Below are 14,488 nucleotides of genomic sequence, written 5' to 3'. Positions count from 1 at the left end.
GGACTCTCTCCAGTAGCTCCATGTCTCTGTTGTCCTGGGGAGCCCACAACTGGACCCAGTACTCRAKATGAGGCCTCCCCAGGGCTGAGTAGAGGGGCAGGATCACCTCCCTCCACCTGCTGGCAACACTCTTCCTAATGCAACCCAGGATACCATTGGCCTTCTTGGCCACAAGGGCACATTGCTGGCTCGTGGTCAACTTGTCATCCACCAGCACTCCCACGTCCTTCTCGGCAGAACTGCTCTTCAGAAGGTCAGCCCCCAGCTTGTRCTGGTGCCTGGGGTTATTTTTCCCTAGGTGCARGAYYCYSMACTTGCCCTTGTTGAACCTCACAAGGTTCCTCTCTGCCCAACTCTCCAGCCTGTCCAGGTCCCTCTGAATTGCAGCACAGCCCTCTGGTGTGTCACTGGTGTGTCAGCCACTCCTCCCAGCTTGGTATCATCAGCAAACTGATGATATGTTGTTGCATGAAACATCATAGTACCAAATCACAAAATATTTAATATCTTCATTTACATAGAGTGGTTACAGTATGGCTAATAAATGCCTAGCCTTCATTAAGTTAGTCATTGAAGCACAGGAAGTTTCGCCTGAAGGTGAGGGGGAATTTCTTCCCTGTGAGAGTGATGGAGCCCTGGCACAGGTTGCCCAGAGAGGTTGTGGAGTCTCCTTCTSTGGAGCTATTCAAGGCCTGCCTGGATGCAACCCTGTCTAMCATGCTCTAGGTGATCCTGCTGAGCAGGGAGGTTGGACTAGATGATCTCCAGAGGTCCCTTCCAACCTTACTGATTCTATAATTCTGTGATTCTATGAAAGTTTTAACCAATTAAATTTTGAAGAACTTTTCAGACAACTATTCATCATTTCACGCTTTCCCTTTATTTGCTAACCAGTATTAAAAAAGGAATTGTTGGTGACTTACAGGCTCTGAAGAAATTTATATTTTAGTTAAGGAAATACAATGTAGCAGTATGGAAAATATATCTGTAACAAGCTGCATTTTGCACATAACTCATGTTCTCCAAGTAACACCTAGAAGAATCTTGTTGCATACAAACCTTCCTCTGTCCGTGTGCTATGTTTGTGTAATAGTTCTGGAACTTATTAAAAAGCCTTTGAAAATGAAAAGTTATTTGTTACTGGTTAAAATCTAAAGACTTTTAAGACCAAAGAAACCTACTGTAGCTTAGTAATGCTAAACTCTTCACCAATCATTCTTATTCAGCTTTGGCTAGCTGAGTAGTAACCTAATAATAATCTGATGTTTTTTTCAGATATAGTTGGTGGCTGAAATCAAATTTTTAGTATAATCTGAATAAATAAACCACATTCAGGTATACCAAGTACACATTGAGGAGAATGACCACAGTGAATCAAGACTTCCTGACTGTATACGCTGTGGATAATAGTTTTTCCTTATGCAATATATCTGTTTATTTAACCTTCATTAATCTCTACTGAATATTGTATACAGTATTGCTTTATTACTGCATGGTGATTCAGGCCTGACAGCTGTTCTGCTGTGCATGAAAGAGATTTCTTYAGGAGGGAACTAAACTAATATCTCTTCCTTGAGTGTGCTTTATATATGCTTCAGCCAACCTTGGGAAGCATAAAGAGCTTAAATAATTTGGGGGCTTTCAGGTAGCTTCAAAAGATGGGAAAGGGGGAGAYACTTGTTCCAGAAAAGCAGGTACACAGCTCGTGCTTAGTGCCCCTTTATGCCCTGCAGCTTGAACAACCTGACACCTGTGCTACAATGGAGAGAAAAAGTTATTAGTTTGCTTCATAAGCATTTTGCATTCATCTTGCATCATGGGATGCAAGATGTTACAGAATCAAGTCCTGGAGATTTTCTTAAAAAAAACAAAAACAAAAACAAAAAAAACTTAATATTTTCCTGAAGGCAGTTACTGATGTATGCCACTAATAGTTCTAACTTCAACAAGACACATCTCAAGGTATGGCTTAAGTAACCAAATTGTATGAGTTAAAAACTCAAAGCAAGGTTTTAAATCATACAAATTCTTAACAAAATGGGGGTTGACAAAACGGAAATGAAAGGTCTAAGGAGATGTTCTTTCTTTTAGAATCAAGGGTGGGGAAGCTTTTGTTAACTATCAATCTGACTGTGTTTCTTATTTCATTTTATATCTTCTTTTTTCCATTTCTCAAAAGATCTGTGTCTAATCTTTCCAAATACAGAATATTTCTCCAAGCACGGAATACCTTCCTGACCTGAAGGCATCAAATGTGGGCTACTGGGTAAATGCTATGAAGATAAACAGATAGATAACTACAGTTCTCTCTGTGGGAAATCATAGGGTGAAATCTAAAATGCATGATACCCCTTYGTTTCAGTTTGACATTTAAAAACAAGCTTCAAAAGACTCTAAAACGGTGCTCTGTGTTTGGCAATTGCCTTAACTTGTATGATTTTTTTGTTGTTTAACCTGTTCACAGGGATATTTGTTACTGATATTAACTCCTAGTTAATGGAATAAAGTTGAGCATAGTCCATGAGAGTTAGATATGTGATCTGGGAAGATGGTCTAACCAGAACCTTGGTTGCAAAATGTCTGTCCCTCAGCTTTAACTAGCATACTTCTGCCTCTGGCACTAGAAGCTTTCCTTGTGAAGCCAAAGTACTTTGGCAGTCAGAAGGGTTCTGAGTAAAAGCTGAAGAAAGCTTTGAGCATTTCTTAAATTAGTTTTGTAAAGTCATAGCCAAAACAGAACTCACTGACTTTTAGAATAAAACAAAGCATGTTTATTGAGCTTATTTAGTAATGCTGTTACTGAAATATTTTAACTTTTCACCCTATCWCTATTGAATGGTTTTATCACCCAGCACATTTATCATCAGATAGATTTTGCTTTTGCCTGTATTTCCATGATTTTCTTCCTCCAAACATCATACCAAGGTAACTAGATTTCTTTYTTTATTTTAATTTATGTTTATTATTTTATTTTTATTTTATTTTATTTTTATATATTTATACATTTTAGTTTTTAGTTTCACAATTTTTCTTTCATATATTAGCAAATTTAGAGTTAATTACTTCTAGATTAATAACGTTTTGAAAGCAAGTCTCTTTTTATTAAAAATACTACAGTACTACTCATGGATAAGTTACTTTGGGGATGAGTAAGTGAGGGAAATTTCTCTTCTTGGGACAGAAAAGCAAATTCCCTCTAATTATACACACACACATGTGCATGCACACGCACACACGTGCGTGTGTGCACAAACACAGGCTAAGGATATGGTTACAACTTCCAGAGAAATTTAATGGCAAATTATTACTTAATTTCTGTATACTTTTGAAAAATCTAATACACAGACTAAATTTACATGGAAATAGGAAAAACAYGAGGGCAGTAAACTATAGAATCATAAAATCAGTAAGATTGGAAGGGACCTCTGGAGATCAAATGATGCAAGCAATGAAGCAAGCCATTTCAGTCTTGCTGTAATTAAAAATCTTATAATCATTTTAAGTACAAAGGGGCCTTTACTTCCTCTGCCGCTGATTATGTGAGCACCTGGTTCTCTCAGACATTGCTTGTTACTTTACTGAACATCCAAAATGGTCATCTAATCCAGCTCACAGTAGAATCACCTATTCATGTGACCCCTTCCTACAGAAAATGTCTAATGACTTTTTTTCTCTGGAGGCCTTATTAATATAATAAGTGGTAATTAAGATTACCTCTGTCTAACCAGTATTTAGCTTGGATTGTGCTACTTCTTGTAAGATCTTATTCATTTTTCCTAAGCTTACCATTTAGTCTAATAAAAGATGTTACCTCTCCCTACAAAATGTTCAAAATGTTAGCATGACCTCTACCAGCTTTCTGTTCTATAAGTTAAAGAACCCCAGCAGTTAAATTGCTCGTGTTAGAATAGGTTTTCTAAACTTCYAATGACTCATAATGTACCTCTTTAAAAGAAAGTGTGCTCTTTACTCAGTATCTAAATTTGTTATCAATGTTTAAAAATTAACAGAGTGGGAAAAGGGCAGTACTATCATTATATTGTATAATATATGTCTATTTATGTGGGGAAATTTCCTGGCATAGCTACAGGAATCAAATTATTTTAGTTATGCTTATATAACTCCCCCACGTGGACAGTCAATCACTGAGTAAACCCAGCTGTCCTCAAGTTTAATTACTCCTAAATAATAAAAGCACCTTTGTTTCAAAATAATTTTGACAATGGGGAGTCACATCAGCATCATTTAAAGTAGAGTAATTATTCTACTGGTTTCATCCCTGGAAATTTCTCCATGTTCAACAGTCCCTTCAGTTTATGTGACCTCATTCGCACAGTTAGTCCCAGAACAGCAACACAGTGTCTTTCCTCCCGCTATAGGTGTCTGTGCAAGATATTTGTGGGAAGAATACTGGAAAGAACATCCACAGTGTGATTATGAAACACTGTGGTTTTATTTCTTACTACTTTCTTTTTACACTGACTCCTTCAGTGGTTATCCTAACTGACTTTCTTTCCCTTCTTGCTGCTCTATGTTTTTTCTTTGAAATTAATTTCCCCATTCACTTTAATTGAGTTCTCCGCAGGTCCACATGCTTGCAAGCCCTTATTTATTTATTTTAAAGCAAGCTGGCTAGCCAGAATTTCCCCAAATCTCTAAGCTCTCATTAAAATCTTCAGTCAAAACCTTTCATTTTATTTTTAGTGAGACATAGTTAGGCATAAATTGGAATAAAATAATTAGGGGCGGATAAAGTACTCTATATAAGTAGAATAAAATCATTACTATACAGTGAAAGACAAAATAAAATATATCAAAAGATACAAACACATTGTTATTTAGGCAAGAGAAATACAGAAGCCCTAACAGACCATTGTCTGACCAGCCACAAAAATCATGTGCTCCTTGCTCTTTCCATTCTCCATTTAGAGCATCCATGAACTAGAAGAATTTGTCCAGATACGCAATCTCTGTTTTTGCATAATTGCTTAGTATTCATCTTAAATATACACCTCTATTTTGTAAAATTTTTGCGTGTGCAGTGGCCCTTCGTATGTAGAGCAGAGTACTGTTTTGCAGTTCAAACTTCTGTGGTAGTGTAAGGATTTAAAGCCCCATCTAATTTAGAGGAAAATGTGGCTCCCATAGAAATCGGAAGAGTTTTTCTGTGTGAAGTGAAAACTTCTAGAGCCTTTAATACCTGCTCTGAACTCATGCCTATAAATCTTCTTGGAAAGGCATGACATTGTATTTGTCATTTATTTTAATAATTTTGGAAAGGTTAGTTTTTATATATTACTTAATAGGGCAAATAAGTAACTATTTATTAATAAAACAGATACTACAAGTACTGTTATTTGCAAAGGAACTATACTACAGTTCTCAGATAAGTCTCTGATTTATTAGTTTAAACAACAAAACTGTGTATGTGTGCAACACAGTATCCTAATGAACAATCAAGACTAAAGATCAAGAAGATCTAAAGATCAAGAATATGTTTGGGAAAAAAAAAGATAAACTAAACAGATTGGGCAACCATTTTTAGACCCATCATTGTAAAATACAAGAAGATAATGCATTTTATTATGGTAAAATGATACTTAGTTTTGGGGGAAAAAAAAGGAATCAGTCAATTTGTCAGCTAGTCAAACAACCCTGATCATTATACTCTTCTTAAAACTGGAAGTTTCTACCAAAGAGAACCCCAATACTTTTTTGACAAAGACATCTGGTCTTGATATGAAAAAACTTAATTATTCTGTGGATTTTTTCAAACAAATTGAAAGTAAGATAACAAGTAGAAAGTGAAATTAGTGTTATCTTTTACAGAAAATTTGTTTCCTGACCATCAGTTCCATCCAATCYGAAATTGTTTTGTTTTTCACTCTTATCTATATCTTCTAAAGTTCTAACAACGTAAATTCAGAAACTGAAAAAATGATGTTATCTGTTAGGTAATAGAGCTAYCCTTTTAAAAGAACTGTACCATATACTTTTTTAAAAGGCCCACATTCCTTCCATCACAAATTCTTTGTCATCCTACTGTACAAAAAATAGTGATGTATTGAAGCTCTTCTCCCTAAAGCCTGACTACAAATACATTTACATTCCAGGCTCACGGACTTTTCCCGGAAGCCACAAAGCCTAAAAGGATTCAGGACTATGAGAGGTGTCCCCATTCAAAGGAAGATGTTACAGGAGAGGARAGGGGCTGGTTCAGTTTCCCCCAGTCAGACTTCCACATGTTCAGGATGTCTTTTTGTTAGATGGTCCACTAGTACTGAGAAATAYGTGCAAGACTGAAGTTTCAAGCAAGCTCTCAAGAGAGTGTTTAATTAGTGTGTTTTATTGTCCTCTGAACAGGTTTGAATTTTACTCTGGAGACAGCTGAGCACTGAGCCGTTGAATTCCACTTGTAGAAATGAGTTCTACCTCAGTGAGCTAAGATATCTCTACCTTCTCATTTCTTCTTAGGTCATTTTTAGCCTGGATTTATATGCTTGTTCTTAGTTGTCAAGACTAAGAAATTACTGACACAAAAATGTGTCAATTGCATAAATATACTAATTATACTTAATTAGTTTTCCTACCTGTGACCTCTATTATAGACAGGTGTTACTTTCGTTTTGTGATGTAGCCCCACTGGCTTCAGTGAACTATCTGACTGAAGCAAGAATGATGCAAATAATTATTATGAATGGTACTGRTAAACACATACATGTCGTTTTTCATAGAAATCATGTGGGATGTCTGCATTCTTGACACAGAAACAGAACTACAACCTGAGAGATTAGAAAAAATATGGTAAAGAAAGATAAAAGGCCATATGGGTGCCTGATATAAAAAGAAGCATGCAAGGCCTCAAGGAGAAGGATTGTGAGAGACATCAGAGAACATACTAAAATGAATTGAGATAGTCTTATGGTGACAAAGTAAAAGGAAATGTACCTACTGTCAAGGCGACAAGATGTTCTCTCTCAAATCACATGAAGGAAAATTACAGAGAAAGGCAGCAACCTGAGGCTATCAGAAGAATTTTATCAGCAGCTCAGTGAAGGGAACATCAGCATGACAAGTATCATCTCTTCTTGCCTTTCATATAATGACATTTTTGCTAAGATAGTGAAAAATTCACTCGGTGCAAGTGTATTTCAACAGAGATAACAGGCAGACTTACCTTTAGATCTTCTTAAACTGGACCACCTCCATGTGATAATAAGCGAACTTTTGTAACATATGAACAAATATAAACCATTGTAGATTTGACAGTGTGCATCTATGAAGAAGAAAATGCTGAGAAAACTCAGAACAGTCAACAACTTTTCACCTACTTAGAATCAATTTTTTATGAAGATACTCCTATGTCATAGAATGAAAAATATGAAAAATATGTAAGTATACGATATATGTCTGTGGTGCTTGTGTAGCAAAATGTAGATACTATTCAAGATATCAGAGCCCTGTTCAGATCTCTAAACAGTCTGTTAAAGACATCACGAAGGGGCATAACTATATCTAACAAAAAGCTCAGAATGGGATTTCATGTGAGTTATTCTGCATGTTGAAAAAGATGGAAATTCTATAGAGAAGTCTTGATGAAGAACTTAGATGAAGAAATATTTTAAAATAGAAATGGAAACTGGAGGGAGTAGGTTCTTGGAAACTGTATGTTTATGTGTATGCTATTCTAAATAGATATGTAACTTACATGTATGATTAAATATATATAAAATGTTCATAAGTTTGTCAGAAACTCTTAGCAGATGAAACAGTTATYCTATAAAAGCACAGCAAATTAAAGTGCTGGGATAGGAAGGCTTTTGAATGAGGAAGAAGAGAACCCCCAAAAGATTGAAGAAAGATATTAGGAGAGAAGCACTATGTTATAGGTCAGGGCTCCAAACATGGAGCGAGAAAAAAAATGGATAGATTTTTGGAAATGGTGTAGGAGGAAGAGGGAATGATCTGATGAGCCTAGATGTGGAAGAACATAAAGAAAGAAAAAGARACTTTAAGGTTAGAAGCCTCTCTTGTGGAGTTGTTGAAGATAAAGTAGAAAGTAGAAGTGCAAAATAGTGATGACTGGAGGGACTGCCATAGCAAGGGATTTATATAAAAGTCCTGGCTGAGCTCRGGTTAACTTCCCAGATAAAATACAGGTGAATGTGACAAAAGTAACAGAGATAGAAGATGATAATAATGCTAATCTGAATACATTTATACCATTGATAAAGGTTGTTAATCCTCTCAGTGTACTCTGTACGGGATCTTAGAATATTTTTGAAGCTCTTCATGTTGCTAATTTGAGTAGATATTTTTGATTGTCATATAATTTCCAAGCATATACACACATTTCCTCRTTAAATCTGAAAAAATGACACTGCTTTAATGATTTTATGGGTCAGTTAGAATTCATTAAGTTATATTTTACCAGAAAACTCCTTAAGTGATAAATATAGTAAGATTGCATATGTTGTATGATATTTCAGCAATATAGTCTGATATAGGAAATTATACAGGCAAATGGTTTCATGGATCTGGTATTTTGTGTCATTTGAAGATTGTTTACTTCAGCAATAGTTTTAGTATTTAGAGCACTTCCCTAAATTTCATACTTTTGTGAGGACTCTTGAAAATTTGTCATTGCTTTAGAAAACCCACTACAGGATATTTCTCTAGTTATTCTCTCTCTGGTCATGCCCTCTAGCTTCTAGTTTGAGGCCCATGAAATTATGTATAAAATGCATTACTACCTACAAAAATTACATGCAAATTCAATAAATGGCTTAAAGTTAAATTTTAGTATTTCAAAAAGGAAGAAAACAGCATTATAATCTTGAGTCAGAGATTAATGTTGTCACTCTATTTGTGTATAATATTTCACACGTAATGCAGAACTGATGGAATTTGACTTCTCAGTTTGGAAACAGTTGGCAAAAGGAGCAAGAAAAATCTTTTTACCTAACTGATGTTTTGTTCATTTCCAGCATAAGCAAGCTGATTTTTTTCCTTAGTGATTCTATTTTGTGCTTAGCAGCTTTTAAACATACAAAGAATAGAGGTGGAGATAAACATTACATTGTATTTGGTAAAGAAGATTTTTATAAGTGAGCCTGTAGGCGTTTAACCACATAGTTAGGAACTCCAGTAAAGATCCTACTAAAGGAAAAAAGAAAAAAGAAAAAAAAAGAATATAACTTTGACTTTGCAAAGAGAAAGACTTAAAATATGAGGACAACATGCAAGTGTCTRAATGTATGCTAATTTAACATAAATCCAAAAGAAATACAATACATATRTGCATCTAAAGTAATTAATACTGCTCATAATTAGTCACAAGCTGATARTGTCTATTCCGGGTATTTGATGTCTACCTTGTGAACAATTTCTGCAGAATATATCTCCATTCCCTGCATGGCTGAGGTGACATGCTTCCCTTCCATACAAATACACACTAGAAATTTACTTTGAYTTCAGTATTTTCCAGAATGATTTTCTATCTCTAAATATGATGACAGAAGACACCCTGTGCAGCATGGCATTCATTGTATTTTTCAAACAAAAATAAATAAGGATGACTTATTAACACTCTACTAAATGAGAACAAAGAGAGTAGAATGGAAACAACCCGTTCATTGTTCAGTGGTGCTATGGGGTATGAAAACCATTTATTACGGCAATTCTGTCTGAGGTATGCTGGCCTAATGCCTCACCTTCATTGCATTTTTATTAAGTATTTGAAAAGTGCTGTGCATACTTAGAGCTGTCCTCTGAAAGAGCAATAAAATCAGCAAACTATAGTTGTTCAGGACCTTGATAGGTGCTTATGGGACTTGTTTGGCTTGAGTAATGAATCTAAAGCTATTCCCAGCGTTTTGTCTGACATGGTCTGCATGACAAAGATGAAAAGAAATTGRGTAAGGATATTTCTCTGCAACACTCCACTAGTCAGGCTGAATTATCTAGACTGTTATCCATCAGTGCACACAGTGCTCTTAGAAGCATTGTAAAAGACTCTGATAAGCATTACTACTTCTGAGTAACTGCATTAGTGGAAGAAGAAAATATAATGTTTCACTTTAAGGTGTCAAATGCTTTCTTGAAGTCAACTAAAGTTACAAAGAAGTAATCATTGTTCATATACAATTCACATACCTTTGCAGAGGACATAGATTTGGCAAGTGCTGTCAAAGGCGTAAATAACAGCTTGCCATTATTAGGCTTAGGATAATGCATGACCTATGTCAGCCTTTTGTAAGACAGAACAGTACTGAAGACAAATAATGTGTATAGTTATCTGTATGAGACTGATATCTCTCTTGTTTGGCATACAGATGAYGATTTAAATGCAGATTAGAAAAAAAAGTAAGTAGTCTTGCACTTGAATAATGGAATAACGAATACATTTTATGCCTTAACAGTACCAGTTCTGCCAATATTGTATCAGATAGTAATAATTATTGTGACCATTTCAATAGCGTCAAGGTCCACMTATTCAGAGCTTTTGCATAGCCTTTGCATATTTTATACACTGCATGTATCAATGTCTATGAGCATGAATGCATTTGTTATATGTTTTATCTTTGAAAATAAATGCAGGTACTTTACAAGACCTCAGTCAACTCTGTGAAGGTCAGTAGCCTTCCATTCTTAACTCAACAGAGTAATGTTACTCTCCAAATCTTTTGAATGGATTAAGTTAAAAATGATGAATCCTATTGGAAATGTATTGGTATTTAAGATAAACTGAGTTTACAATAAGCAACATATTGCTGCTGCTTAGATATTTCTCTTTAGTAAACTAAAATATTACCTGATATTAGATTAATTATATAGAAATTATAAATATAGACATTTTAACTACAAAGATCTGAATACAATGCAAAAATTTCCACAAGTTTGACATAGCCTTAATCACTTAATCACAAAGATTATAGCTTTTAATGAGAGGTAGTAAGGACTGAAACTAAATATGTCAGTAAYAGACAGAAAAGATTTGAAATCTTTGACCAATGATTGCACTGCAGAATTTTGTAATGTTTTCAGAGAAAGAAGACATATTTACAATCCTTTTAAGTGAGATAATAAAGATAACAGAAACTAAAAGCACAGTCAGAGAGTGGTTAGCAGTGAAGCTCAACAGCAGAGTTTTAATTTCTTGGGTATAACTACAAGGTCATAAAAGCATTCTTCTTTATCACCTGCCTATCACTGCCTTGATTCTAATATCTACTATTTTTCTCTGCCCACTTTAGAACACAAACAACTTTTTATTCCCACAAACAACATAATGCCAAAAGGAGCATGAAGAAAAAGAAACAATGCCCCATATTACTGTTCCATATCATCTTATGTCACAGAACTTAGTGCTAAACTAGTGTCTTTTCCCGAAGTGGTAACACTTTTTATGGCATATGCCTGTTAAGTTGAAGACTTTGGACAAATGCCTTGAGATAGACACATCTGAAACCTGTCCCTTTCCTGTGAGTTTRTCTGGGAATCAGTAAACTAGACATTCAGCATTAACAGAGTCACTGTTTACTGGCACCAAAGCAAACTGGCAGGGACCATATACATTAAGTTTCAGCCTCCAAAACAAGGGGGTCACATGCTCTGCCTATATGGGAAATTTCCTGGACCACGGTGACTCYCAGACCCTGCCTGAGAACTGTTCGGTGAAGTGCTGCAGTCATGGTCCAAAACTGCTAGAATCATTCTAACAATTTAATAACAGACAGCTGTGTTCCTGGTATGTTCCCAGGGACTGTTTAATTCACTAGTACAATCCAAGCCCTACAGAGCTGTTGCACAGTAGGGAGATTGCTCAAATTATTTTGCCCGGATTCTTTTGCTCTGGTTATCCATATCTAAAGTTCTTGCTTTCCTTTTAATTTGCATGGCTACAAAGGGGGAAAAAAAAGCAAATATATTGTGTTACTTCTTTTGCAAATGCATTATGTGTGCTTATAAACAGTAGTTAAAACTTACACAACGTGAATCCCTTCATGCTAGTGCTTGTGCCTTAGGGTCTTTTTTCATTGTTTTTCTTTTATTTTTTTATGCTTTTTCTTTATTTGTCTGTCATGTTTATTTCTTTACATGATACTAGGAGTAGATATCTGAATAGTGGCACAAATCAGATGAAGATTTACCAGGGAGATTAGGGGACCTTGATCTTGCAACCCCACAGTCAAACTGAAGGCAAAATAGTCACCAATGATGCAGGTGCAGCTACTTTTTTGCGTAGTCTTTCCCATTCCCTTCCCATCCTCTGCTCCCATCTTCACCAAGTAAATTAAGACTGCAGGTAGCTGTGGGTCAAATACTCTGCAGTGCAATTCAGTTTTCATTTGTGTAACTTTCTAAGTGACAGCCCTTTAAAAAATGAGCTTGACAGCTAAACAGTGAGCAAAGTAACTGATGCATAATTTTATGTGTTATTGATGGACAGATTTTCCTCACAGGTTGCAAGTGTTTGGGAATAGCCATCAGAATTAGGTATGAAGTAGTCAGTCTCTATTTTAAAGGACATTAAGCATTCCTCGGAATAATTTTATAGGCTGTGTATCTAAGTTCAAAGCTGACACTAAAAATAATGAGATTCTGTGTTCAGGCTCTCAAACTCCAAGAGATTTTACAGACAAATAATTCTCAGAAAGAGCTTCTCAGCGGCTGTGTAAGTAGTTGTTGTACATTATTCATCAGAACACTTAATGCTCTTTTAGAACTTTGATTCCAAAAAATGTATAAACTTTTATCATTTTATTCTCAGTAGTCAGAAAAGAATTTGTTATGAAAAGCCTTGAATGCTTATTGAAGTTAATAGAATCCCCTGCTGATTTCAGTGGCCTTTGGATCAGCTCATAACTGTTTTGCTGTCTCCTTACAATTATTTTCCAAGGCTCTGAAGTGAGCAAAGGTCCTGTTGGGTCCTACTGAGTTTTAGTCACCCAGAAATTAAAGCAACCAAAATGAATGCAAACTTCTGAAAATTCTGATTTGAATCTGATCTCTGTGTGTCCAGACTACAAACAATGTGGGCTGTGTAAATATGTGGTAAATGAATGAATGAACGAATAAATAAATAGATAAATAAATAAAGTAGATCTTCACACAGGTCATTTCAGTCTCAAGTGGAATTCTGTTAGTGTTTTTGCTGACACCACTGGCATGTCTTATGGCACATAACTGACTATACAACTTCAGACTTGGATTTGTCTTTTTAACTTCCACATTCTCTGATTTTTTAGATTTTTTTTAGATTTTTAAGAACATAACATCATTTGTTCAAAATATTTGCATTTTTTGAGCTATCAAATATCAAGCCCAAGTATGCCTTTCTGCAAAGCAGTRCCCCAACAAATGAAACATATCTGACTTTGTTTTGGAGTCTCCATCCTTGSAGGTATTCAAAATCCATCTGGACAAGGTTCTGGGCAATCTGCTGTAGCTTACCCTGTTTTGAGCAGGAGAATTGGACTAGAGACCTCCAGAAGTGCTTTCCAGTCTTAGCCGTTCTGTGATTCCTGGCATTTTCCACCCTCTTACCTAGTGACTACAGAGCAGAGGACATACAGGACAGAGTTTGAGGTTGAAGGTTCTCAAGAGTACAGAAGCCATGGGACTTTACTTTCATGGARAATTTGATTAAATCCTCAAACTCCAGAACTTAACGGTGGTTTATTGTGACCAAGGGTCCGCTTCTCACCAGCCCCTTTATTTTTTAAAGGCCATGAAAGACTATTACAATTATTCAGTGTGACCTTCTCCTTAACATTTCTGATCTGTGTTAGCAGGTAATCCTTGTTTCATACAAGTAATCTGTGGTTTGAGGCAGGCTGAAAGTAGTTCCTGTACCTTCTATTGAAAGCACTTGCCCACTCACACAGAAAACACCTATCTGTCTCATCAGGAAAAGCCCTGGGCAAGAGAGAGGAAGCTATGAGAGAATAGAATAAACCATAAAAAATTTGCTATAATTTAAATGTGTGAAATTCAGACATTAGCTAATGAAGTTAATGAGCTTTAATAGAGTGCAGAATTTGGCCTCTTTTTGTTCAATATGTTGGTGATTTTTTCACTTTCACACACAGCTACTGTGTAAACAAGTTGGATTTTGGGTTGCAGCTGCTGAAACAAACAATAAATTGTTTTGGGGAAAAAATTTTGGTTCTCACTCCCTTTAGTCACAGTAAACCCCCACAGGTTATAACTCCAATCTGTTTTTTTTTCTTTCTTTTTTAAAAAAATAAAATAAAAATATAAAGAGAAAAAAGAAGGTTCACACTGCATATTGCTTAGCCTGAGGACTGTTTTAGCACTTTTAAGGTCTTCAGAGAAGTTTGCATCCAAGAAAGACATTTGTTTAGCCATAATTAAATCTGAATTATGTAAATAGTTTAAAATAATGATGTCTGCTGATTCCACCTGTGTTTTAAAGCATATTTGTTCTTTAAATATTGAAATAATGTTATTTTCCTCTTTCTTT

Source organism: Rhea americana, unplaced genomic scaffold (assembly GCF_003343005.1).
Source record: "Rhea americana isolate MKP2758 unplaced genomic scaffold, rheAme1 scaffold_0, whole genome shotgun sequence".
In the NCBI taxonomy this organism is placed as follows: Eukaryota; Metazoa; Chordata; class Aves; order Rheiformes; family Rheidae; genus Rhea; species Rhea americana.
The sequence above is the reverse complement of the archived record's forward strand: the minus strand, read 5'-3'. Positions refer to the sequence as shown.